The 26,809-nt window shown below is 49.0% G+C and overlaps 1 protein-coding gene across 4 annotated transcripts in view; it reads left to right on the plus strand.

Moving 5' to 3' along the window:
• Positions 1-26,809, plus strand: part of Bicral (BICRA like chromatin remodeling complex associated protein) — an 84,898-nt gene that overhangs the window by 5,943 nt on the left and 52,146 nt on the right. For 2 of the 4 annotated variants that reach the window (NM_001437649.1, XM_087565090.1), the window contains 2 exon segments: positions 15,933-16,028; positions 22,085-22,353. The gene's annotated coding sequence lies outside the window, so the exon portion shown is untranslated. 4 annotated transcript variants of the gene reach the window in all.

Genomic DNA, 26,809 nt, shown 5'->3' on the forward strand with positions numbered 1-26,809 from the left:
CAAATACTCTTAATCGCTGAGCCATCTCTCTAACCCCCACTTTGGTTTTACATTTTGTGCTTGTGTGTGTGTGTGTGTGTGTGTGTGTGTGTGTGTGTGTGTACATGTGGAGGTCAGAGGACATCTTGTAGAAATCAGAAATCAGTTCTTGACTCCCCCATATGGGTTCTGGTTCACCAGTGTCATCTTGTTTTGGGGCCGGTGTTCCAGACAAGAAGCCCAGAGCTTCCAGTTCCTGTCCCCACCTTATACATCACCTTAGGAGTGCCAGAATTACAGATGTGAGCCACCATATCTGGCTTTTTGTGGTCTTCAGGGTTTGAACTCATGTTACCAGTCGTGTATGGCAAGCGCCTTTACCTCCTCGCTGCCCCCCACTCCCACCCCGTAGCTGCTTGTAACGGAAAGTATTCTACCGCTGTGCTTCTCTCGGTTCGGTTCTTTGCTCCCCCTGATCACTACCTCTTGTCTTCTTCACAGACTTCCTCTCCCTTTCTTCATCCGCCAGGCAGAGTTTCACTCTCTGTTCTGTTCTCCCTTCTTATCTGTCTGACTTTCCCATTTCCCGAAGCCCTGTTCACACACTGAGATTTGAATCAAGGCAGTCTGGCTCCCGCATCCAAGCTGCCGCATCGTCTGACCCCGACGCCACATCTAATTGTGCTCCAGCCACAGTCTTCCACACCGACGTCAGGATCATCTAGAACACATCTCTGCCTCTCTCTTCCTCTCTATTCTGCTTCCCTGAATGCCCGTAGCCCCCTGTGCTAGTTAAAGCTGATAGAGTCACTCTGTGTAAAAATAAGTCTGCTGACTTATTGTTCAAAGAGTTCCGCCTCTGCCTCCTCGGGTGGCCACAAGGTCACAAAGCTGTTAGCAGCGTTGTGCCTCCCAGCCCCGTCTGCCACCATCGCCTCTGTAGCCACCCTGAATCCCCACTTTGCCCAGCACAGGACATTCACGTACTTCCATGTGTCCTGTTTTTCCATGTGTCCTGCTGCACTTTTTAAAGTCGGGCTACCTTAGGCTGGCCACCCTGCTAGACATGCAAGTGTGGCGGGGGCTCGTAAAGCAGGGCTCCTGCAGAGCGTGTGGGCTGAGAGAGAAATGTAATCAGCATGGTGTGAGGCAGGCTAACTAGGTGACAGGGACATTTACTCTTCTACTCCGTTTCTTTTGGCAAATGTTTCATTCAGGTGCTGGGTGCCCGGAGTTCAGCAGTGGACAGGAGAGAGAGGTAACGAGGTCTGGTTTCGTGGCTCCAGTACGCCTAGCAACAAAGCAGGTGCAGGCAACCCAGATCTGTGGGAAAGACTAGTCTGACCAGATCAGCAGTATCAGCCCTGCTGTGTCACGTGGGGACGTAATGACATTGTGATGCCAGCATAGCACGTCCCTGTCTCTCTTCCTCTCTGTTCTGGTTCCCTCTGATGATCTCCGGAGAAATCACACCTGATGTTCAATGGTTTTTTGAGACAAGACCTCGTATAGCCCAAGCTGGCTTCAAACTTGCTGTACAGCCCAGGCTGGCTGCGAATTCCTTATCCCGGTATTTCGTGTGTACCACCACACCCAGCCTTCCTGGGATTCTGAATCCCCTGCCCCAAAACAGAGATCAGAGACGGGATTGGGAGGTGAGCTGAGTCCCACCACCATGGGTCCTTATAAATCATGGCAGAAACTTTACACTTCATCTTGAAGGCACCTTCACATCTCCTAGGGGATACAAGCTGGATAATAACAGTGTCGTGCTAACCCTCCCGCCCCCTCCCATTCTAACCCAGGGTCAGCCTGGAAGCCCCAGGCAGCATGATTCAGAGTCGAGCCAAGGCTGTCAAATGGTTGTCAGTTCAGCAGCTTGCAGGAGCCGGAGGGAGTGGTTGGAGTCACCAACAACTAGAGTTGGGAGCAAGGGAGAGGAGGGATGGGGAAGTGTCAGAGAGAGCTAGAAGGGACGAGACAGGACTTAGTGATAACGGGAAACTTCCACCTGGGGAGCCGAGGCTGTGGAACCTGGGGAACCGTGATGCTCGAGGCTGTGAGCCAGGAGGCACAGGCTTTGAGAGAGCCAGCAGGTCTGTGTTATCCCTCTCCCTAGTACAGCATGCGTTATCCTCTCCATGTGACCAAACACTTGCTTCCTACATGACCTGTCAGTCACGCCCCTCCTCTCTGGGCTGTGTTCTCCATCACTGGTGTGTGTGAGCGGTGAGGCCACTGTCTGCCTCTCTTTCCCCCCATATAACGTGTGCGGTGTGCAGGCTTGCGTGGACGCGTGTTCGAATTGGCGTGGCTGCGTATGTACTTAGATTTGGAAGCGGGCATCAGGAGTCTTCCTGGATGACTCTCCACCTTATTCTTTGACACAGGGTCTCTCAGTTGAACCCAGAAATCGCAGAGGGGCTGGTCTGGTTAGGCAGCTTGTCCTGGGAATTGCCGGCACCAGTTTGAGCTCTGGAATAACGAGCAGGCTGGTGTGCCCGCCCAGCACTCTGTGACCTTCCCTTAGAAGTGTGACAAGGGGGACCTGAGCCTGTTCTCACTTCTGGCTAACGATAGAAGGGGTCCAGGCCCAGAGAGAATGTACTGAGCTGATGAGGAGCGGGGTCTAGTTCATGGGGTCTTGAGATGGAGTGATAACTGTGAGTTGTCTATTCTCTGCATGGGAGCGGTGCTGGGGACTCATTTTCGGACGCTCCCATGCCAGGCAAGTGCTCCATGACTGAGCTACGTTGCTGGCCCTTTTTGGTTTTGAGACAGGGTCACTAAGTTGGTCGGGCTGACGTAAACACACCCCATTACATCAGGCAGTCCTTGAACTTGTCACGCTCCTGCCTCAGCCTCCCTGGTAGCTGGATCGCATTACCATTTACATATAGTTTCGGCTTCTTTTCATGTTAGGACATGTAAGTCTTTCAGAACCTTTGTAATGATTTTTTTTTTAAAGATTTTATTTATTGTATATGAGTACACTGTAGCTGTCTTCAGACACACCAGAAGAGGGCATCAGATCTCATTACAGATGGTTGTGAGCCACCATGTGGTTGCTGGGATTTGAACTCAGGACCTCTGGGAGAGCAGTCGGTGCTCTTAACCACTGAGCCATCTCTCCAGCCCCCGTAATGATTTATTTTTAATTAGAAGAATGTGTGTATGTGTGTGCGTGCGTGGGCAGGAAGGCAGGCCGTGGAGGCCAGAAAAGGTCATCAGATCCCTTGGAACTAGAGTTACAGGCATTTATAAGCTGCATTATGTAGGTGCTGGGAATCGAACCTAGGTCCTCTGGAAGAGCTCTTAACCACTCAGCTCTCTCTGCCCCCCACCCCCCTGTCCTGTCCTGTCCTGTCCTTGCATTACTTAGGACTAAACATCAGGCCTTGAACATGCTAGGCAAGCTCTCTGTCATATCCCAGCCTCAGACTCACTCTGAGGCCAGGCAAGCTTTGAACTCGGGATCTCCTTATTGCTGGGGTTGTAGGCATGCATCACCAGACCCAGGCGTCACCAGACCCAGGCATTATGATTCTTTTGTGTAAACTTTACTGTTTATAATCTTCTATGTTGGGGAATGTTAATCTAACCCCACCTCTCCTAACTGATATCAATAAGCACATGCCTCGAGATTAGGTTAGAACATGCGACAATTGCTGAGTCCCTGTGTGACTCTAAGCTCTGTAAGGACCGTGACTGTGTCTTCTTTGTTATTTGAGACACGGTGTCACAATGTAGACCCGGCTGGGCCTCAGACACGAAGAGATCCGTGTACCTCCATTCCTGGCCTATATCTGGTATCTTCATGCCTGCGTTACTTAGCTTTTCATTGTCACGACGGGATAAACAGGTTAGATAAGTAGCCTGCAAGAAGGGAATGTGTATTTGACTCATGGCCTCCGAGGTTTCAGTCTGTGTCAGTTGGCCCTGTATGCTTCGGGCCCATGGCAGAAGCTTCAGTTGGAGGCCTGTTCACCGTATTGTCCCTTGGAGGTAGGAGAGGAAGAGGTGTATCCTGAATCCCCTCTGAAAGCTTGTCACCAGTGAGTTATTTCCTCCCTCTAGACTCTGTCTCTTAAAGCCAATGGATGACATCAATCCTTCAACACAAGGCCTTTAGGGAACTGTCAGCACAGAGTCAAAATGCTATACCGTGATCCAGTACAAAAGCAGTGCCTGTCAGAGTAGACTCTGGACAGTTACTCGTTCAGGGAGTAAACACTCAGTCTAGAGGCGGGATTGCAGTGATATTTATTCTGTACTTGTTTGTGTAAGAGCATGTGTGTGGAGGTCAGAGGGGCTCTTGAGAGAGTTGGTTCTCTCTTTTCATCTCGTGAGTTCGAACCTAGGTGGCCAGGCTTAGCACCAAGTGCCTCTCTCCCCTGAGCCACCTCACCAGCCCCTGTAGTGATACTTACTATGCATAAGCCCCCAAAGCGAATGATCTGAAGCAGCGACAGTTTTTAAGAGTCATAGGGACCAGTGGGAATTGGATCTGTCTACCACGTGCGTCTTGGGGGGATCCAACTCAGGTTGTCATCTTTACCCGCTGAGCTATCTTGCCAGCCCTCGGTTTCTCTTTATAGGTTGTCATATGAAAAAAGTCTGTGTCTAAAGCTTAGCAGTAGACTAGATCTTTTTTTTTTTTTTTTTTTTTTTTGGTACTTAGTTCAAGTCATAACACTGGAAGAGAGAAGGGAGCGAGGTGAGTGAGGGAGGGCTTGAAAGCAGCTGTGTCGGCCTTGTGTGTAGTAATGTGCAGAAGGTCTGACTGAGAGGATAAGAGAGAGCCCGTGTGTCAGTCACGGATATGCTGAGGTAGCACTATTGAGTGTCCTGTCAAGGGGGACCCGCTCGTGCCGAGAGACTGCCTCCTCCTTTAGTTTGCAACTTAACTAAAGCTTGCCGATGCGTACTTTTAAAAGTTGCCGGTTTTCGGGGGACAGCGACACCCACGTGTAGGTAAAGGGTGTGTGTAGCCGGCCCGAGGTTTCTCTTTTCTAGGAGGCCCCAGCGTCTATGGTGACCGGTGACTCTTGACTTGCCTAGACAGAGGTACAAGCATCTCCGTGGTGGTTTGTGGGGGAGGAGCATCATTTAGTGACTGACATCTTTCGCACGCATGTTTGTGTGTTTGTGACAGGGTCTCGTGTGGCCCAGTCGGCTCCAGAGTCACCGTATAGCTGAGGTTAGCCTTGCACTCCCAGTCCTCCTGACTGCATTCCGAGTGTGAGCGTTACTCCGGTGACTGTGTGAGCATTGTGTGCTGTTCTTCCTGCTCATTGCCTTAAGCTTAACTCAAGTGACAAAGACTTCATTTGTGTCTGAGGAGCAGCTGTGAAGCAGAAGGAACCTAGGGTGAAAGGGGTTTTTTTGAGGGGGTGGTTCAGACAGGATTTCTCTGAGTAGCCTTGGCTGTCCCAGAACTCACAATGTAGGCCAGGCCGGCCTGGAACCCACAGGAGCCATCCACCTTGTTCTTATTTATTTCTCCCCTAAGAATTTATGTTTTGTCTTAGGGTTTCCTTGCTGCAAAGAGACACCATGATCACAGGACACTCTTATAACGGGGAACATTGAACTGGGGCTGGCTCACGGTTTCAGAGGTTTTGTCCGTTATCCTCATGACGGGAAGCACGGCAGCGTGCAGGCAGACATGGTGCTAGAAGTTCCAAGAGTTCTACACATCTTGATCCGAAGGCAGCCACGAGGAGACTGTCTTCCACAGGCTCCCAGGAGCGGGGTGAAGGGGAGGGGTGGTCTCTTTCCCACTGGGCAGACCCTACACATAGGAACCTCAAAGCCCCACCCCTTCAGTGACACACTTCCTCTATCAACGCTATACCTCCAATAAGGCCACACCTCCTAAGAGTGCCACTTATCATGGACCAAGCTTCTTCAAACCATCACATGTTTTAATCATGCGTATGTGTGTATGACCATGTGAGGGCACAGGGAGGCTGTAAGAGAGCTCCCTGAAGGAGCTGTGATCACAGGGAGTTGACATAGGTGTTGGGAACTGAACTCAGGTCTTCTACAAGAGCCACCTCTCCAGCCCTTTCCTCTCTCCCTCCCTTGGGGGGGGGGGGAGCACTCATGCAGAGGTCAGAGGACAACAACTTTCAGGAGTCAGTTCCGACCCCACCTCATTGAGGTGATATCCCTTACTTTCTGTTGCCGACTACTGCAGGCTAGCTGGCCCAGGAGCTGAACTTCCAGGTAATTCTCCTGCCTCTGCCCTCTGCCCTCTGCCCCCTGTCCTCTACCCTCTGCCTCCCACCTGTCTGTTGGAATGCTAGGTTTATAGATGTTTGCCTCCATACTGGGCTTTTTACATTGTTCCTGGAGATCAAAGTCAGTCCTGCCTCTTGGCTAGCTTTTGCTCCCTGAGCTGTCTTCCAGACCCCTACCATGTCCCTAGAAACAGTCTCTCTCACTGGGACCTAAGGCCTGTTCATTAGGCTGGCCAGTGAGCCCCAGGAATCTCTTAACCACCTGTCAGCACTGAGACTTTAAGCATCCCCTACCATACTTGGCTTTTTCTGTGGGTGCTGGGGATTGAACCCAAGTCCTCATGCTTGCGCGGTGAGCACATTACTGTCTCCCATCCACCCCATTTTGCTCGTTTGTTTTTGAGGCAGGTTCTCCCTGTGTCGCTCAGCCTGGCCTTTAATTGGTACTCCTCCTGAGTTTGCCTCCGAAGCACAAGGGTTAAGGTGAGCCCTGCCATATCATAGTCTTTCCTGTATTTTTAGAACATGCGAGAGTTGGCGCTGATTCGAGGCAGTATTGAATCATTGCATGGCGTATGCGAGACGTAGGTGTGGTGTGTATGAACCTTCCTTTCCTTAACAAGAAGCAGAAACAGGGCTGGTGAGGTGGCTCGTGGGTAAGGAAGCTCGTCGTCAAGCTTGAGGACATGAGGTCAGTCCTTAGAGCCACACAGAGAAAGGTGAGAGCTAGAACTGGTTCCTGACAGTTGCCCCCTGACCTCCACAGCACACGAAGGCACGCACATGCACACACAGTGAATAAATGGTTCAGTGAAAAGGAGGCAAAACCAAATGTCGTAAGGGACGGCTGCTTGGAGAGAACACATGGAGCACATTTCTAGGAGCCTGATACCCTTCCTAGAATTCTGAGGCATAACTCTGTCAGCGACTCCTCCATGGGAAGCATATATATATATGTATGTATGTATGTATGTATGTATGTATGTATGTATGTAGAGAGAGGAGGGAGGGAGGAGAGATTTATTGCAATGCTGACTGCCTATGAATGGAAGGTCCAAAAATCCAGTAGCTATTCAGTCCACAAAGGTGCTTGTCTCAGTTGGTCAGTATAGCCGGAATCCTGAACATTTAGGCTGTAACGACTAAAGCAATGGACTTGCTAGGGAGAACAAGCAGGCAGAGAGAGAGCTTCCTTCTCCATGTCCTTAAAGTGGCCGCCTGCAGAAGGTGTGGCGCAGATCGAGGGCGACTCTTCTCACCTCAAAATATCTGGATTAAAAATGTATCTTCCGGGACTGGGGATTTAGCTCAGTGGTAGAGCGCTTACCTAGGAAGCGCAAGGCCCTGGGTTCGGTCCCCAGCTCCGAAAAAAAGAACCAAAAAAAAAAAAAATGTATCTTCCCACCTCAAATGATTTAATTAAGAAAAAAAATCCCCTGGGAGTTGGAGAGACAGCTCAGCGGTTAAGAGCACTGACCGCTCTTCCAGAGGTCCTGAGTTCAATTCCCAGCAACCACATGGTGGCTCACAACCATCTGTAATGGGATCTGATGCCTTCTTTTGGCATGCGGGTGTATATGCAGATAGCACGCTCACATAAAATAAATAAATAAATTTTAATAATTCTTTAAAAAAAGAAAAAACCTTCACAGGTGTGCCTAGCTTCTCAGGTTTTAGTTAATTCCATGTGTAGTCAGGTTGCAAACAACAGCCGTCATAGCTTCCTTTTTGTGTTTAAATCTTTTTTTTATAAAAATCTTTATTTTGATTTATTAAGCATACAGCATTCTGCCTGTGTGTACATCTGCAGGCCAGAAGAGGGCACCAGATCTCATTACAGACGGTTGTGAGCCCCCATGTGGTTGGTGGGAATTGAACTCTGGACCTCTGGAAGAGCAGTCAGTGCTCTTAACCACTGAGCCGTCTCTCCAGCCCCGTGCTTTAAAATTGCTATCACATTTATTTATTCATAAGTGTGTGTTGGAGTTAGGAGAGCTTAGTCAGCAGAGCGTTTGCTATTGCAAGCATCGAGATGTGAGTTCGACTTCTAGAACCAACATTTAAGAAAAGGCTGGACATGGTAGTCCACACTTACAGTCCCACCTCTGCGAAGGCATGGCTAGAGGATTCCTAGACCTTGCTGGCTGGCCAGCCTAGCCTACCCGCTGAGTCCCCTCCTGCGGGAAATCCCATCTCAAAGAACAAGGTAGAGAGCCGGTAAGAAAGAACACTTGAACATGTCCTCTGGCCTCCACACGTTTGAATACTTACAGACACAGTGGAGCACGCGTGAGGACAAGCATACATGTTCAAGCAAGTCCACACACACACACACACACACACACACACACACACACACACACACCTGTACAGTTACAAAATAACCAAGGTGCATGGTGCCTGAGGAACACTCAGAATTATCTCTCCTTCCCACCTACAGGAGGCCGGGTGGTGGGTCACGCCTGTAATTCCAGTATTTTGGAGGCTGAGGCAGGAGGATTTAGAGTTTGAGACCAGCCTGAGCTTACAGAGACCCTCTTTTTTTTTTTTTAAGATTTATTTATTTATTACATATAAGTACATTGTAGCTGTCTTAAGACACACCAGAAGAGGGCATTGGATCTCATTACAGATGGTTGTGAGCCACCATGTGGTTGCTGGGATTTGAACTCAGGACCTCTGGAAGAACAGCCAGTGCTCTTAACCACTGAGCCATCTCTTCAGCCCCCTCCTTTTTTTTTTTTTTTTTTTTTTTTGCTTGTTTGTTTTATTTGTTTTTAAAGCAATTATATGAGGAAAAAAAGAGAAGCATGTTAGTTGGGATATAAGACGTGACTCTGTTAAAAGCAGTCATCTGTGTGTTTTCTGTATGCGTGTGGGTATACACGTCAGAGCAAGCTTGTGAGAGCTACTGTGGAAGCCTCTTATTGTCTCTTACTTTCCGGGTTCCAGGGATCAAGCTCAAGTCTATAGGTCTGGTGGCAACCCTCTCTTCTCTCTACTTCAACCATTGTCCTTCCCATGAGGGAAGGGATAAAAACAACTACCACTACCCAGGAGCCTAACGGCTGTCTCAGTTCCACACAGCCATGCTGAGGAGGACGTCTTGGCTGAACGTCCTAAGTCTGGAGAACACTGTTGGTGGGGACAAGTCACTAGCCTTTGTGAAGCATCTGCTACCTCCAGCAGCAGCCAGGTGCCTTGACACAACAGAGACTCAAGAAGTGGTCACTTAGTGTCCTGATGCAGGATGCCACAGCTGCCCAGGGGAGATGGGGAGGTATAAAAATAGACAAAGCCTGGTCCTCGTCTCTTGGAGCCTCGGAGTCCAGGCTCCAGAGTGACTATGAGTCACTCGATGTGGTGTGTGTTATCAAGGGAAAGGAAGTTGTTTGGAAGTACAAAGGAGAGAGGAGCGAGGGTAAGGACAGGAGCCAGAGGAAATGAGTGTCCCCGGAAAGGGGGGACAGGAACAGAACTGACTGGCAGGCATCCTGGGGTTTCTGGAGAACATCAGAACTCCTGGCATCTGGGTCGTTCAGGATGGGAAGGTGAAGAGAATGGGTTGGAACTGGGAGGGCAGTGTTAAGGCCGTTGCAGTGGTTCCCTGGAAAAGCCAATGGGGCCAAACAGAAGCAGTGGGAAGGAGATGGAGATCACCCAAGAATGATTTGTGCTCCGAGGCCAAAGTGTGAATCCGTTAGGTATTTTTTTTTCTCTTTTTTTTCGGGGCTGGGGACCGAACCCAGGACCTTGCACTTCCTAGGCAAGCGCTCTACCACTGAGCCAAATCCCCAACCCCAGGTATTTTATTTTTATGTTTGTTTGGTTTGGTTTTCGGTTTTTCAAGAGAAGGTTCCTCCTTATAACAGTCCTGGGTGTACTGGAAATCACTTTGTGGACCAGGTTGGACTTGAACTCCCAGCTCTGGGATCAAAGGCTTGTGCCACCGTGCCCAGCCAGTCTGAATTTATAAAGTAGGCACATACTTACCCAATGTCTGTGCCTGGTGTTGAAACCAACCAAAGGATTGCTCAGGACAAGGATTTAAGGTACAAAAGGAGTTGTGTGGTCCAGAAGGGCTTTTTACTCAATCCACGGCGTTTCCACAGACCTACAAATAAAGCTAGTCTCCAGCGAGCTGTTAAACTCCCCCGCAGAGACTGACTGGCCACAGCGGGAGCCTGCTGCTTTGCCCTGCCCTGGAGAGAGGCTATCTGTCAAACTTCCGTTATTAAAACTAGAATTTGCTGTGTGCGATAGTGCAAGCCTGCAATTCCAGTGCTTGGGAAGTGGAGGCAGGAGGATTGCTACAAGTTCAAGACCAGCCTGGGCTGTATAGTGAGACCCTATTGTCATCGAAGAGTAAAATATAAAAAAAGTATATTTTTAAAAAGTATTTTTAAAAAGTAAGGCAAGGGGTTGGGGATTTAGCTCAGTGGTAGAGTGCTTGCCTAGCAAGCACAAGGCCCTGAGTTTGGTCCCCAGCTCCGAAAGAAAGAAAAAAGAAAAAAAAAAAAGTAAGGCAAGGGCTGGAGAGATGGCTCAGAGGTTAAGAGCACTGTCTGTCCTTCTAGAGGTCCTGAGTTCAAATCCCAGCAACCACATGGTGGCTCACAGCCATCTGTAGTGAGAGCTGAGGCCCTCTGCTGGCCTGCAGGTGTACATGCAGGCAGACCGCTGTATACATAATAAATGAATAAATCTTTTAAAAAATATAATCAGGCCACTAATAAGTTCTGAAGAGTGACCAAGAAAAAAACCTAAAAGTAAGGCAAGGCATGAGGGACGGCGGCCCAGCAGTTAAGAGCACTGGCTGCTCTTGTGGAGAACCTAGGTTCGATTCCCAGCACCCACATGGGGGCTCACTGGGTTGTAACTCCAGTTCCAGAGGACCTGACACTCTCTGGTCTCCTCCAGTGCCGAGCATACACGAGGCACACATGCCTAGATGCAGGCCAGATGCTTGTGAGATAAAAATAAATGATGATAAGCAAGCAGAGCGGGGGCTCAGAGTGGGTCGGATGCACAGGGGTAAAGGACGTTTTGGGGCAGGCAGGCCTCTGAGAGCCTAGCCCATCACCTCGCAGTCTCTTCCCCTCCCTCAGTGGGAATCTGCCTCTCCCCGGCTGTGCTTACCTCTGCTCTGAAATGGTGGCTTTGACCTTTAGTTTTGTGTGCTCTTGTGTGCCTGTGTCCAGAGGTCAACATCTGGTGTGTGTTCTTCAGTTGCTCTCCAACTTCTCTCTCTCTCTCTCTCTCTCTCTCTCTCTCTCTCTCTCTCTCTCTCTCTCTCTCTTTTTGATACAGGGTTCCCTCCCTCCCTGAGACCACACCCATCCACCCACCCATCCATCCTCCCACCCAGCTACCCATCTGTCCGTCCGTCCATCCATCCATACATCCCAGGTACTTGTCCGCAAGCTTCACTGCTGCTGTCCGTATGGACTGCTCTTGTTTCTTCTTTACTTTCTCCACTTTTCTTATTTGTCTGTGGCGATGGGGACAGCATAGTGACAGTGGATCTACCGTCACCACAGTAGAGAGGCCTTGGCTGCACCCACCCAAGGGGGTTTCCTTTCTGAAGTGGCAGGAAGGAGGTTTTGAGGTTTGTGAGTATTGCTTCTGAGTATCTGAGCGAGAGATTTGCTTGCCCACATTTGTGATATCTTGGCAAGCTAGCAACCTGAGAAGATGCTTTCTGGTTGGTTTTGTGTGTGGTTTTTACTTTTAAAGTGGAGAAGGATTTACACCTTGGTGAAACTGTGCTTAATGGGCTGGAGAGATGGCTCAGTGCTGTTCCTGCAGAGGACCCTGGTTCAATTCCCAGCAACCACATGGTGACTCCCAACCATTGTAATGGGATCCGATGCCCTCATGTGTCTGAAGATAGTTACAGTGTACTCGTGTACATTTAATTAATTAATTAATAAAAGTTACTGTTAACTTTAGGGCCTAATCTAACATAATTCCCAAGCGATTGGGAACCTCAGTATGCTGTGAACTGTAACCAGGAAAAAATAAACTCATACATACATTCATACACTCCTAAACACACATGCACACATACTTCATGTAAGTGGAAACAGTTAAAGAATCTTTCTTCAGAGTCTCCCTCCTGGAGTTGTCAGTAGTGTGTAAGGGCTGTGTACACTTGATTATGGGGCAGATCCTGGGGAACTGTGTAGACAGGTGTAATGGATTATTGCCGTAGCCATGGTATGTGCCTGTCAGATGTGCGCAGAAAAGTCATTTGCTGATTTTCGTCATTCTGTGTGTTAGTTGGTCGCATTTTTGTCTTTCGAGACAGGGTTTCTCTCCGTAGCCCTGGCTGTCCTGCAACTTGATTTGTAGACCAGGCTGCCCTCAAACTCAGAGGTCTGCCTGCCTCTGCCCCAGAATGCTGGGATTACAGGTGTGTGTCGCCACGCCTGGCTCAGACATTCTTTCAATAAGCTTGGAGGCCTTTTTTGAAAAAAATCTCCATTCCCATGGCATTCTAATGTGAAACACAGGTCTTGAGACTGGGTCTCAGTCAGAGTCTGAAAGCTGCTGTTGTGGACACAGAAGGCAAGGTGGCGTTTTGAGAAGTGACTTTGACTGTGGTAGATTGCCTCAGAATAAGGACGAAGGGAGGGGTCTAGGCAAATCGTTTGTTGTCCCAGGGCTAGGAGTCACCACAGTCAGAGTGTGGGGCATAGGAGAGGCTTGCTGAGCAGAGGGCTCTGTGGGGAGAGACCGGAGTTTGATCCCTGGGCTTCATGTGGTTATAGGAGAGAACTGATTCCCAAAAGTTGTCCTCTGACCCCCACACACATGCCCCCTGAAAAACACAAAATAAATAAAATGACAATGACGTTGACGTTGACCATTACGATGACGATGACGATGATGTCTGTATCCAGGGAAGCTGGAGGAGATAAGGAACAGTTGGTTCCTGGGCTGGGGACGTAGCTCAGTGGTAGAGAATAAGTAACCTTCATGAGGTTCTGGGTTCAATCTGTAGTAAGATAAGAAAGTCCGAGCCAAACCTTGGTCCTTCCCAGTTGTGTCCTCTGACGTGATTTCCGTAAGACAATCTGTTTTTTGTTGTTGTTTGTTCTTTGTTTCGAGTTTTTTTCCCATTACAATTTAGCTACAGGCTCATGTAGCCCAGGCTGGCCTGAAACTCACTGTGTTAAGGATGACCTGGCACTCCTGATCCTCCTGGCTTCACCTTCCAAAATGCTAGGATTACGGCTATGAGCCACCATGCTCGATGGAGGGGGAGCTCGGGACCCTAGGCAAGGCCAGAACTCTAGTGAGAGCCACGCCCACAGCCCGTTTCCAAATTTTATCTTATTATCTTTAATTATGCGTAGCCATACGTGTCCACACATGGCTATATGTGCAAGTGAATGCAGGTGAGGAGGAGGCTAGAGGTGGCGTCAGTTACGCTCAAGCTGGAGTTGCAGATGTTTGTGAGTCCCCTGATGTGAGCTCAGGTCCCCTACACCGGCAGTGCTGTAACCACTGAGCCACGTCCCTAGATTCCGGCAGTGCTGTAACCACTGAGCCACGTCCCTAGATTCCAGCTTTTGTTTGAGACACAGCCCAGGCTGACCCAAGACTTTGCATATAGTTAAAGATGAGGTTACAGGCAGGAGCCTAAGCTCCGGGCCTTCGGTTTAGGGGTCTGTATCTTAGTTCATTACAGAGTGGCCAGGGTTGAGGCCCAGCATGGGCCTGTACTGAGCGTTGCCCCAGCTGGGGAGCTTGTGTTTTGAGCAACTCCCCAGTCAGTGAGGTGCAGATGGAGCTGGGGTGCATTTCTGCTTTAGAGAGATGCCTCTGCATCTGGAGGAGATTGATGGGGGGCCAAGCAAGAGATGAAGCCTGAATGTCTGTGGAGGAGAAGGGCTGGCTTTAGGGGAGGCTCATGTGTGGGCTCTGTGCTTTGAAGGAAAGAATGAGGAAGCAGAACTCTACAGTGTCCAGGGCGTGGCTGAGGGGAAAGGTTTGAGTCACAAATGTGGAGACTAGAAAGAACAGTTAGAAGAAATGGTCACGTGACTCTCCGTGCGTCCTGCTTTCTGTGGGTAAGATGAACTCATAAGGCTTCCATGCCAGGCCCTTGTGTTCTGTTCCTCCTGAACACCCGTGCCCCTCGCTCTTGACTCTCAGTTTCTGAACAACCTCCTGGTTGTGTCAGATATGACTCATGTTAACTCACAAGGAGATGACTCTTGTACCCAACTGGTATTTGACTGGTGTGATTCATCACCAGTCAACGTGCGAACATGGTGCGTGCAACGTGAGAGTGAGTGTTTGTACCTTTGCACAGGGCGTCCTCCGTCGACACCTGGTTAACCCTTTGGTGTTCCAAGAACCATGCGCCTTTAAACCATGTGGCCCTTGAATGACCAGAATGGTCCCAGATGTCAGTCCCACAGTGTCCCTTCTCCTTGCTTTCCCTCTTTTTACTTTGTGTGTGTGTGTGTGTGTGTGTGTGTGTATGTTCACATGTGTGTGCACACGTGTGTGTGCATGTGCCTGTGGAGGCAGGACAACCTGGGGTGTCATTTGTCAGAAGTTACCTACCTTGTTTTGGAGTCAGGCTCTCTCTGGCCTGGAACTCATCAGAGAGGCCCTCCTCGCTGCCCTCTGGCCTTCCCTTCCTGCCTCCCTAGTGCTAGGGCTACAAGCTCCTGCCATCAACACCCGGCTCTTTATCATGGCTTCTGGGGCTGAACTCAGGTCCTCATGTTTGTGCAGCAGTGTCTTTACTGACTGAGCCGTCTCTCCTGCCCTCCTCAGTGTTCCGTGAGTGTGGAGAATACATCTTAGAGGCCTGCTTAATACCTGCTTCTCTCTCTCCCCCATCTCATTAATAAGTGACCATTACATCAACCCCTTCTTCAGACGTCTTGTTTATTTTGTGTTTTCTTATTTGTTCTGTTTTTTTTTTTTCTTTTTTTCGGAGCTGGGGACCGAACCCAGGGCCTTGCGCTTGCTAGGCAAGCGCTCTACCACTGAGCTAAATCCCCAACCCCTTATTTGTTCTGTTTTGAGATGGGGTCTCACTATGTAGCCCTGGCTGGCCCGGAACTCACTCTGTAGACCAGGCTGGTCAGAGATCCTCCGGCCTTAGACTCCCAAGCGCTGAGCTGAGCACATCTGACTGGCTTAGTACACGTTTTTTGCTTTTTTGGTTTTTTTTTTCCATTTTATATTGTGTTTTGTATATTTATGTTCGTATATGCCAGATATGTGCCTGGTGCTTGTAGAGGCCAGAGGAGGGTATTAGACCCTCTGGAGCTAGAGTTAGATGCCGTTGTGAGCTGCCACGATGGTTCTGGAAAAAGAAGCTAGATCCTTTGATCTTAACCTCTGAGCCATCTCTCCAGCCCCTTGTTTTAGATTTTGAGCTAGGGTCTTGCAGTGGGCCCGGGCTTGTCTCAGGCTTGCAGCAGCCTCTCGCCGCCTCCACCTCTAGGATCACGGGCACACTCATCTTCGTCAGCTTACTAAGTTCATTTTCAGGAGAGCGCAATGATGAAGCAAGTTCCTTGGCATGTGCAGCCCAGGCCGTCCTCGAACTTTCCAGAGAGCTGGGCTCACTGTGTGGCTTTCTGCCCCTAGCTCCTAATGTCCCGAGTGCAAGGATTTCATTTGTGTGCCACCAAACCTGGCTGAAAATGACTTTTTTTTTTTCCCCCTCCAAAACAGCAGTCTACTGCCTGGATGATCACGTGACTGACTTCTTGCCTTGTACCATCCCCCGTCCTTCTGGGTGCCTGGAGTGGAAGGATCTGCCTAAGACAGGTAGGGCACTGGGGGCCCCCTGAGCACAGGGAGGTGTCCCAGCCCAGCCCCCTAGCTGTCTTCCAGCCAAGACTGATACCTCCTAACCCAGTGGCTGTCCTCCTCCACTTGTTCCCTGTGGGGAAACAGGCTGGGTGTGTGAGACTGGCGGCCAGTGGGAGTGCTGGCTGCCTCTGAAAACAAACATCTCGGAGGTGTTGTATCAACTCCTTGTCTCGGGGCTAGAAGCTTGTAGGACTTCAGAGTTTTTAAAAAGTCTGTCAAGGAAAATGACCAGCCCGGAAACCACGTCATGACTTAAATAGCCTTGGCATCAAGAGGGGTGTTCTAAAGTGTTCATAGCCACTGTCAAACAAAGTAACAGTGTAGACAAGATAGTGAGAGCAGTGGCATCGGTCCAATACATTGGGTAGCTATCCCTTTGAAGCCAATTTCAGGCTTTCTTTTGAGGGGAGGGGTCTGGGAATTGGACCCTGGACCTCCAGCTTGCTGAGTGGGTGGCTGTCACTTAGCCACACCACAAACCTTTCACTGTAGTTGTCCTTTTCATTCATTTAATTATTCAGTCACTTATTACTTTATTGAAATAAGGCCTCACTGTGTTTCTATTACACTGGCTAGCCACCAACTTGTAAGCCTCCTGCCTCACTCAGCCCCCTGAGTGCCTCTACACTTGGGGCCGTGTTACTATGCAGTCCTCTGGCTGGCTTGGAGCTCTCTTCGTAGACCAGGCTGGCCTTGAATTCAAAGAGATCAACTTGCCTCTGCCTCCTGAGCGCTAGGATTAAAGACCTGTACCACTCTGCCCAGCCAACCTCCCCCTCCCCTTTTAAAAGATGTATTTTAATTTTCTTTGTGTGTGTTTGTATGGGTGGGTGTCTGTGGGGGGCCAGAACCAGCTCTCCTACGGTTCCATTACAGGTGGTTGTAGGCCACCTACTCTGGGTACTAGAATCAAACTCTGGTCCTAAGAACAGCAAGCTCTCTTAACTGCTGAGCTGTCTCTCCACGTACACATTACTTTTAGCAGGAGGAGTCACAAGAATAATGGCAACTTTTGTTGAATGTCCACTGTTTACCTGGCACCGAGCAAGGGGTTTCCTGTCACGAGTGTCCCTTAGCTCACACACCAACCTCAGACACATGTATTGCTTGCCCCCTTTTTTACAAACAGGAAACGGAGAGACATTTAAAAGGCAGGCTAAAGGATTGACCAGCCAGCTCAGCGGGTAAAGGGCTTGCTGCCAAGCTTACTGACCTGAGTGGTGTGTGCCTGCGTGGGCGCGCGCACACACACACACACACACACACACACACACACACACACTAAGATGTCAAAAAGGTAGGCCGAGGTGGCATATACCTTTAATACGAGCATTCTGGAGGCAGAGACAGGCAGGACTCTATAAGTTCCAGGCTAACCTGGTTTATAGAGCAAGTTATGTGCCAACCTGAGCTACACGGAGAGAGCCTGTTTCAATCCCTGTCCCATGTCCCCCTTAAAGTCACATGTATAAAAAGTCACAGTGGCCTTTATGGTGGCCCATATACTTAATCTGGGCACTCAGGAGGCAGAGGCAAACAGATCTTATAGGTCAAGAGCCCAGCCTGGTCTTCATAGAGGGTCCTAGGAGAGCAATGGATGCACAATGAGATCCTGTTTCAAACAAATATAGTACACCCAAGTCACACAGAAGGCTACCACTGGCTGCTCACTCTGGAAGAGTCCACAAGCTCATCTGGTTCTTAGTGCCCTGCTAAAACGTCCTCCGTGCACTAGTTCCCAATGCCTTAAAATAACTCTCAGAGGTGAATACTATAATTAGCCTCATTTTATAGATGAGAGAGTTGAGGCTCCAACGGGGGAGTGCCACCACCTTGGGAGTGACACAGGTGGAATTTGAACCCACGTAGACTGATCCCAGAGCTCTAGATTATGTAGAAGCAAAGATATAAAGATAAAAACGTCATGGATAGACGGTGAGAGTTAGAATAATTTTGTTTTGTCACATTCTTTTAGTGTTTCTGTGTGCACATTGTATGTACATACGTACCACGAACACTTGTGAAGGCCACAGGACAGCTTGTGGGAGTCAGCTCTCTCCCTCCACTATGGGAGGTCATGTCAGCAAGGATGATGGCGAGTGTCTGCCCACTCAGCCAGCTGCCCACCTGAGAATGTAGAACGTGTCTCGCACATTGCTACCTCATTTGATGGCTCTCCTGTTACCTCCACAGTGGGTTCCTCTGGCTGGTGTGCACACACGCACAAAGCTACCTCCTGTACCACCGAATCTTGCTTTTTAAATTCTGTTTTATTTATTATTTATTTATTTGTGAGTGAGTGTGTGTGTGTGTGTGTGTGTGTGTGTGTGTGTGTGCGCGCATGTGTGTTAGCATGCCGTGATACTTGTGTGAAGTCAGAGTCATTTCCGGTTTTTGACCTCCACCATGTGGGTCCCAGAAATCTAATTTAGGTTCCGAGACTCTGTGGCTGACACAGCTACCAGCCGAGCCATCTCTCTGGCCTGCATCTCTTCTAAGAAAGTCCAACCGAGTTAGGGTTCATGTTCTCTATTGCCCTAGTGGTGGGGATTGTACTGGGCTGAGCTGTCTCCTCCACCCCACATTCACTCTTAAGTTATGTGAACTTGGGCCCTATTTATTTGAAGGTCCAAGCACATCCTAGAACATTTGGAAACAATCATTTTTGTTTGTTTGTTTGTTTCAAAATGCGTGTCTGACTTTCCTTGTTCTCGGTCTCTTGCGCAGAAAGGAATACTTGTAGATCAAGTCGTTGCGTGTACAGTCACGCTCATTTACATGTAGGACAGCCATTTTGAGAATGGTCCAGGTGACAGGCAGTGGGTGGTCTAGAGACTTCCAGAGAATTTAGTTTAAGAGAATCTTGGCTTAGGCATTAACTCCCTTGTTGTTCCTTATAAAATAATGAGAAAATCTCTCATAAAGTTGAAGAATTGAGCCAAGCGGTGGTGGCGCACGCCTTTGATCCCAGCACTTAGGAGACAGAGGCAGGTGGATCCCTGTGAGTTCGAGGCCAGCCTGGTCTACCCTGTCTTTAAAAAAAACAAAACAAAAAAAAAAAAAAAAAAAAAACCCAAAAAAGAGTCCTGGGATGGGGAGATGGCTTGGGGGGTAAAGGCACCAGCTGCTCTTGCAGAGGGAGCCGGTTTGACTCCCGGCATTGTCATGGAGGCTCACAGCCATCTGTCCCTGCAGTTCTTGTGGCTTCCATGAGCTTGAGGCTCTCACGTGGTCTAGACAAGCATGCAAACAAAACTCCTGTATATAGAAAATGAAACAATGTTGTTTCTTTTTTTTTTTTTTAAGAAAAAGAATGGTCCTCTTTGGAGGAAAAACACGTCCTCTTAAAAAGTTTCTTAGTTTTAACTTAGATTCCAAAACCCTTACAACAGAGTTTGAAATGTTACAAGCAAATTTAAGCATGTTCCCTGTTTAAACTGCTGTTCTAGTCCCGTGAGTCCACAGAATTAGGGCATGCCTACAAATGTAAGCATGTCTGGAGGCTGAGGCCCACCCCTCTGCTGTCCCAGTATTTTGCAAACCCCTCCCCCAGACTTAAATTAGATTTGACAACTGGCCATCTCTGAGTAGGTCTGGACTAATTAAGGGTTGCCCCTCAGCCTGTGCCTCTCCCCTGGACTGGTATGACATCGACACGGCAAGGCTACACTTTTCCAAGATACTTGTCAGACCTGAGAGAGGGGTAAGTTCTGGAACCAGCAGGTGGGGCTTCTCCCGTCAGTCCTTAGTAGGTTAGTGACTTCATACAAATCCGTGAAAGTGCTGAGAGCCGATCTGCAAAGCCAGAGTCATTAAAACTTAGGTTCCTTAGATTCCAGGGCAAGTTTTCGGGACAGACAGGTGACTGAGACAGACAGGTGACTGGGACAGACAGATGACCTGGACAGACAGATGACGGGAATGATAGCAAAGTGCCTCGAGTACCCACTCAGCACACACCACTGTTCTTACACTAAAAAGGCTGCAGTGCCCTAGGTCATCTTTTTAAAAATTAATTTTGTTCTCGAAAGCTATGTAATAGCTTTTTTTTATATAATACATATTTATGAGGTGCAAAATGTTTACATGGAATATACACACACATTGTCCAATGATCAAATCTGGGCAGTGGTAGGTCAGATTTAAAGCGAGACTTCTGGTTTGCTTGGGATTTTGGCCAATGAGGAAGGCTATCTTCCTGAAACCCATTAATGTTTCATTGGCAACCTGGAACACCAGCTGTACCGCTTACTCTGCCCAGATCGCAACGCACACTTCATGGGCATTCTAATTAAATTCCTACCAATCCAAAGGCACTTTAAAACATGTTTTAAAGGTTCTCAAGCCAATTAGAAAACTGGTTGATCCAACCATCAAGTGTAAAGAAATGCTAATATATGCAAGGTCCAGGGAAGCATTTGCTGAATTCAAAGCAAATTAATTAGTTAACTACATACATACATACATACATACATACATACATACATACATACAAGGCTTCTAAGAAAAAACCCTCAATGATAGATACTATGTATCTATCTATCATCAGGTCTAAATACCAAGCCCACATTATGTAGAATGATGGAGTGCCAGTCACTGAAACGTGAGGTGGTTTGCTTTTGAAAAAGAAGTTGAATGAAGCAGCATACCGTAGCAGCTTTGACAAACTGTAGTGTGATGTTATGCTCACATAAGTAAGCAAGGTGCATAAAGCACTTGTGCATGTGCTGGGGCTGGAGCCAGGATGTCCCACAGGCAGAACGTGCTTACGCTCTACCACTCACTGGATATCACCTCCACCTTTGCCCTGAAGCTTTGGTTTTGATTCCTAGGAAAGGATATAGAATCCAAACAGTATTTTAAAGAACTTAAATCTGGGGGCTGGGGATTTAGCTCAGTGGTAGAGCGCTTACCTAGGAAGCGCAAGGCCCGGGGTTCGGTCCCCAGCTCCGAAAAAAAGAACCAAAAAAAAAAAAAAAAAAGGAACTTAGATCTGGGGATAATTTTATTTAGAACTCACCCGATATATGTTTATCAACAAAAAAGACCTCATCAGCTAACTTTAAATAATATCAGGAAAAAAAATTAAGGCTTAAATCTGTATCTTAAAACCTGAATTACATTCTTGTACAACTCACATGTTGCCTATTTCTGTTATTTGTTTAAAACAAGTGACAACAGGCCCCCCACCCCTTGCTATATTTCGTGGGCATTTGGGCATTAGTGGTTAGGCTACACAGAACTCTGGTAATGAACACTTATGTTTTGCGTACTACTAGGCGGTTTAAGAAGTGTCAACAATTTGAAATTTAAAACAGGTGGTAATTATGGTTGGACCAAAGGGTGCTAAAGGGTTTTGTAGCTTCGTTTTTAAGAATGGAAGTTATTTAATGCAAACCCCACAAACATGACTACAAACGATAGTCTAAATAGAGAAGGCCAGGGAATACTTAGCGTCTCTCCTTAGTCATTAGTTTTATTTTCCCTTTTAATCTTAAGATTTCACAGATAAGATTGCACAGCATTTCGGAGTGGAAAGGGATATTGTAAAGTTTAGTAGTAGCACATGAGAAACTTAAGGCTAACCCAGTATCTGCCAAGTTAAAGTCAATGGATGCGTTAGTTTTTAAATAAATATGCAAAAAAATTTCTTATGGTTCTATTTGGAGTTTCTCAACCATTTTTTGCTTATCCCTCCTCCAATTTAAGCTAAAACTGGTGTGTGTGTGTGTGTGTGTGTGTGTGTGTGTACAGGGCCCCTAAGGAGAATCAACTCACATCTTGTAGATGGGGGAGGGTGGATACACAAACAAACCTGTTTCTTGAATCGACCCCAGTACATTTCAAAGTCCCCCTACTCCCATTTTTTTTTTCTCAAAAGAAACAGAAATCAACACGCCATGAGCTTGGTCTTCTTTTGAAAAAAAATTTTTTTTTAATTTTAATTAAAGAAATCCTAATCTTTCTGCTGCTCCTTTTTTTTTTTTTTTTTTTTTTTTTTTTAAAACTAGGCAAGACCGAAGTTTGAGGTAGACGAGCAGGCGAGCCGTTTGCCCGGGCGCAGAGCATGAAGGCCGGGCGGGCGCGGGGAGCGGGCGCCCGCCGCCCGGCGCGGGGGTGAGCGAGAGAGAGAGCGGAGCGCGTGTGGCCGGCGCCGCTCGGCCTGGAGCTCCCGCGCCCGCGCCCCGCGCCCCGCGCCCGCCGCCGCCGCCGCCGCCGCCGCCGCCCCTGGTGCGATGGCGCAGAAACCCCGTTGACAAGGCACTGCTTTTTCATGACGGTGAGTTTCCCTTTGAGTGTATTATAATTTTGTGATAAAAATTTCAAGGAGAAAAAAAAAAAAAACACAACCTCCTTCCTCTGCCTCTTTTTTCCTTCGGGGAGGGGAGAAGTGAGGGAAGGAGAAGGGGGGGGTGGAGAGGAGGAGAGCTGGAGATAGATCTCCAGCCAGACAGAAAAGAAAGAGGAGCAAATTAAACACCGAGTTGCCAAAACCAGGATATTAGGTTTCAGCCCAGAGAGCTATTGGCTAAGGCTGTGTTTTTTTTGGGGGGGGGGTGGGTTTGTGGGTGGGTGATGGTGGTGGGTGGATGTTTAATGGACACGGAGAAAAGGGGAATCTAGTGTGGATGCCTCTCCCGGCGCCGCCGGGGCCCTGGGAAGACCAAGTTCAGTGTCTCGGGCGGGGGCGCGGGCGGCCCGGGGGCGGCGGCGCCGGGCCGGGGGGCGCCGCGGCCGCGTGGGGGGCCTGGCGCCTGCCTTTTTCCCCCCCTTCCTTTTTCTTCCTTCTCCCCCCCCATCCGCGGATGCAAATTTCTGGAGCGGGGAGTGGGAGAGCCCGGGAAGGGGGGGGGGGGGGTTGTGGGATAAAAAAGGAGGGGAGGTGGCGGCGTGGCGGTTGGCGCTGGGGAGGGGAGGAGGGGAGGGAAGCCTTTTAATGACTCATTGATTGAGCCGCTTTCAAATTAGTTGTGTGCGCCGAGTGTGTGTGCGCGAGTGTGTGTATTCCGCCCCCCGGAGCCGCCCGGGGAGCCGCGGAGGAGGGAGCGGGGCTCGGCGAGGGGAGGACGGCGGCGCGGCGGGGCCGCGAGCAGGGGGCGAGGGAGGGCCTGGAGTGACGGCGGCCGAGCGAGAAAAATCAGTTTCTCCCAATCTCCTCCCCTCGCGGCTCCGCACACCCCCTCGGTCCTTCTCTCCCACTCGCCTCCTCCGAGGCTCTGGGGTGGGGAGTCGCGTTTTCTTGCTTCTCGGGGAAGGAAAAAAAAAATGGAGTCGGCGGAGGAGAGGGGAGGGAGGCGGCGGGGCCGGCCCGAGAGCCCGCTTCCATTTGCACCCGGGCGGTTCCCTCTTTCCCGCCGCACCCGTCCGCGGAGAGAGGCCGGGGCCGTGGGGGAGGCCGGGGCCGAGGCAGTGCCGGGTTCGCGGGCTCCCTGGGCCTCATCCGGGCCTGGGTCGTGGCGCAAGCCCGGCCTGCCGTAGCGGTTGTCGGCCGGCCGCGAGGCCCTGCGGAGGACGCGGCCCAGGCCGCTGCACGCTCCGCTCGGCCGTGGGGAGGCCGCCTGCGAGGCCCGTGTCAGCCGGCGGGCCGGGAGACCGAGGACTGTGGCGGGGAGCGCTTTTTGTGTTTTGGTGATTTTTTTGTTTGTTTTGGTTTTCTTTTTGCTTTTTTTTTTTTCGACCCAGAGGGCTTCTCAGGGTCCCCCTTCCCGAGTCGCCCCGAAAGCGGCTTCTCGGGGTGGGGACGGCGGACTGGAGGACGCTAAGATGGCGCTGGGCCTGGCCTGTGGCCAGGGCTGGTGGCGCAGTTCCTCGGCGGCCGCCATCTTCCCTCGTGGCGCGGGCGGCGCCCGGTGTGGAAGCTCGGCCTATGCCGGGAGCCGCGGAGCCGGGGAGCCCCGGAGCCAGGAGCGGACCGCCGGGTCCGGAGGATGGAGCCGAGGCCGCGGAGACCCGTGCGACCACCACGACCCCTGACCCAAAAGGCTGGCTCGCTGGGTTGGGGCTTGAAGGGGCTGAGTTGGCGGCGGTTTGCTTTCTGTCATTTGTCTCAGGCCGAAAATAGTGGGATGCGGTCGGGGTCCTTGGTTGATGGCTTCCCTCCCTGTCTCCCCGCATTCCCCCGTGTTTTCTCCTTTGATCTTGGGCTGGACGGTTTGGTCTTTCAGGCCCGGCCGAGGGCAGGACTTGGGACCCTTCGTTTTCTTGTTTATTGGGGGTTAGAGCCCCAGCTAACAAAGCCAAGAACAGGGTCGGTCTGCCTTCCGGTAACCCAGTGGCCCAAGTATTCATTTAATCCGGTTATGTTCAGTCGGTTGTATCGTAAAACAGACCCGGATCTGGTCCTCAGAATGCGGGGACGAGATGGTTGCAAGTGACTTCTGGTTTGGGCCTTCAGGGTACTTCAAAAATAAGACTTTTTAAAATCTCTGATGTGAAGAAGTTAAGATAAGCTTAAAAATGCACTTTTTTCACTTTGTAAAAAACAAGTTTTCTTATGTACATAAATACAGCTAGGTGTGTAGAGATCTTAGAATGTTAAAGGAAAAGAGAGCAGCTTGAAAAGCTAAGGAGTCACCCCGAGATGGAAATAGTTAAGTTTCTGGTCGGCAGAAGTAGCAGTGGCTTTGCTCTTTGTGTTCTGAGTACAGCAGTAGGCAGTGGGTGTTAGGGACTTTGTCATCCGGCCACACATTGAGCACTTTTATTCCAGAAAGTGTTTAGTGCTTTAAATACTTGAGGTTTATTCTATCATCCTGAGATACTGTTTTTATTAATCTAGTTGAGGGTGGTATCATTTTAAGCAGCAAAAATTGCGTTCCCCCCAAAAGCTCCATACTTAATTTTTTAATCTGACCATCAAAATGAACTGGGAGATGTTTTTAAAAACCAGATTGTCATCTCCATTGTTTACCAAGAGAGGCTGTGTTCAGTTTTAGCTTGGCATTCTTCCTCAGGACTGAAATTCCAGCCCCACCGGGGAGAAGTCAGAATGAGAGTCCATTGTTTGAGAGCCCTCAGGGAAAGCTAGTAAGTGCCGATATAGAACTAGACTGTACATTTTGGGGTGGGGGATTGAAACATCAGATTTGAGGTCCATATTTTGGTTTGTGTGACTGCTCATTATTTTCCCCTTCCTGCCATGTATTAAAGTCATTTAAAACATTTTCTTGTAGAAAATTTAGATATCTTGAGATTTTAAAATATTAGTACTGAGTTTGAACGTTAGTGGAGGGTTTTTTAAACTGCATTTCCTTTCTACCACGTGGATCCTGAGGATTAAACTTGGGGCATTAGTCTGTGGCAGATCACCTTTTCCCTGGGCCATTTTTGTGGCCCAATTACTGGAGTACTTAGGGCAAAAGCCTGGCTCTGGCAGTACCAATAGGCTAGACCCCTCCATGCCCATTCCGTTACGCCATTAAAAGGCAAGTAAATAGTGAAAAGCTTACTCATTGAGACAGGGACAGTCAAGGGACTCAGTGACCTGGAACCCACCTTCCAGGTGTTGACATTATCCAGAGTTCCATCCCCAGCTGGTTTTGATGTTATTCAGGAAAGCATGAGGTGGGGGTGGAATGCAGGAGATCCGGTTCAGGTGTAATCTGGTTCTGAAGCTACAAGTTGCTTCTGCTCCAACCAGTCACCCCACCACCATAGTGACTGGGTTTGGGCACCCCTTCAGGCAGGCACATTGTCCCTGAGGCCCATGCCACAGGGATGTTTATCAGTCCTGCTTGTTCCTAGAATTCAAGGTGACTCAAGAGGAAAGATTAAGAAGTAAACAGAGGGGAGTGGGGGTGGGGAAAAAAAAAAGAAGTAAACAGAGAGTGAGTTAGGCCAATAACTGCCCGCCTTCAAGTCCAGCCAGGCCAAGTAGGCAGGGCAGCCATGCAACTTAAAAAATAGGTTTATGGGCTGGAGAGATGGCTCAGCAGTTAAGAGCCCCTACTGCTCTTGCAGAGGTCCTGAGTTCAATTCCCAGCAACCATATGGTTGCTCACAACCGTCTGTAATGAAATCTGATGCCGCCTTCTGGTGTCTGAAGAAAGTGACTGTGTACTTACATACATAAAATAAATAGATCTTTTTTTTTTTTTTTTTTTTTTGGTTCTTTTTTTCGGAGCTGGGGACCGAACCCAGGGCCTTGCGCTTCCTAGGCAAGCGCTCTACCACTGAGCTAAATCCCCAACCCCAATAAATCTTTTTTTAAAAAAAAAAAATAGGTTTACACATACATGCAAACAAAAAGCCCAAAGTTTGTAAACATTTGTTTTAAAGTGACTTGTCTGGCAAAAATCCAAAAAAGCTTTTAAAACAATGGTTTCTCTAAAATAATCTAGCATATAGGGAAAGAATAATGTTGAGTGGAATTTAAAATAAGATGTCTAAACTCATGGAATTTACAGGCAGTGGGAGAAAACGTAAGCAGGAAGTTATAAAGGGAATAACCCTTTTTGGCTAGTAAGTCTTGTTGAGATGTCGTGAGCTGAAACTTGAATAAACTTGTGTTAGACATCTCAGCAGAGTTTGACATTCCGAGCCTGTGTAGGGTGCAGACTGGAAGGAAGAGGTTGTTGCAGCTCTTCTCTGGGGCTGCTTTGATTAGGCCAGTTAGGGAGATTTTAGATTTTTGTCCTAATTGCAGTGAGAAGCCATGCAGAGTTGAAGCAGGGGCCCAAGGGAGAGGGGTGGGGATTTGAAATCAGGGCTGAGTGCCTGCCAAGGAGCATTCCACT

The sequence above is a fragment of the Rattus norvegicus genome, chromosome 9, assembly GCF_021556685.1.
Source record: "Rattus norvegicus strain SHRSP/BbbUtx chromosome 9, alternate assembly SHRSP_T2T, whole genome shotgun sequence".
Taxonomy (NCBI): domain Eukaryota; kingdom Metazoa; phylum Chordata; class Mammalia; order Rodentia; family Muridae; genus Rattus; species Rattus norvegicus.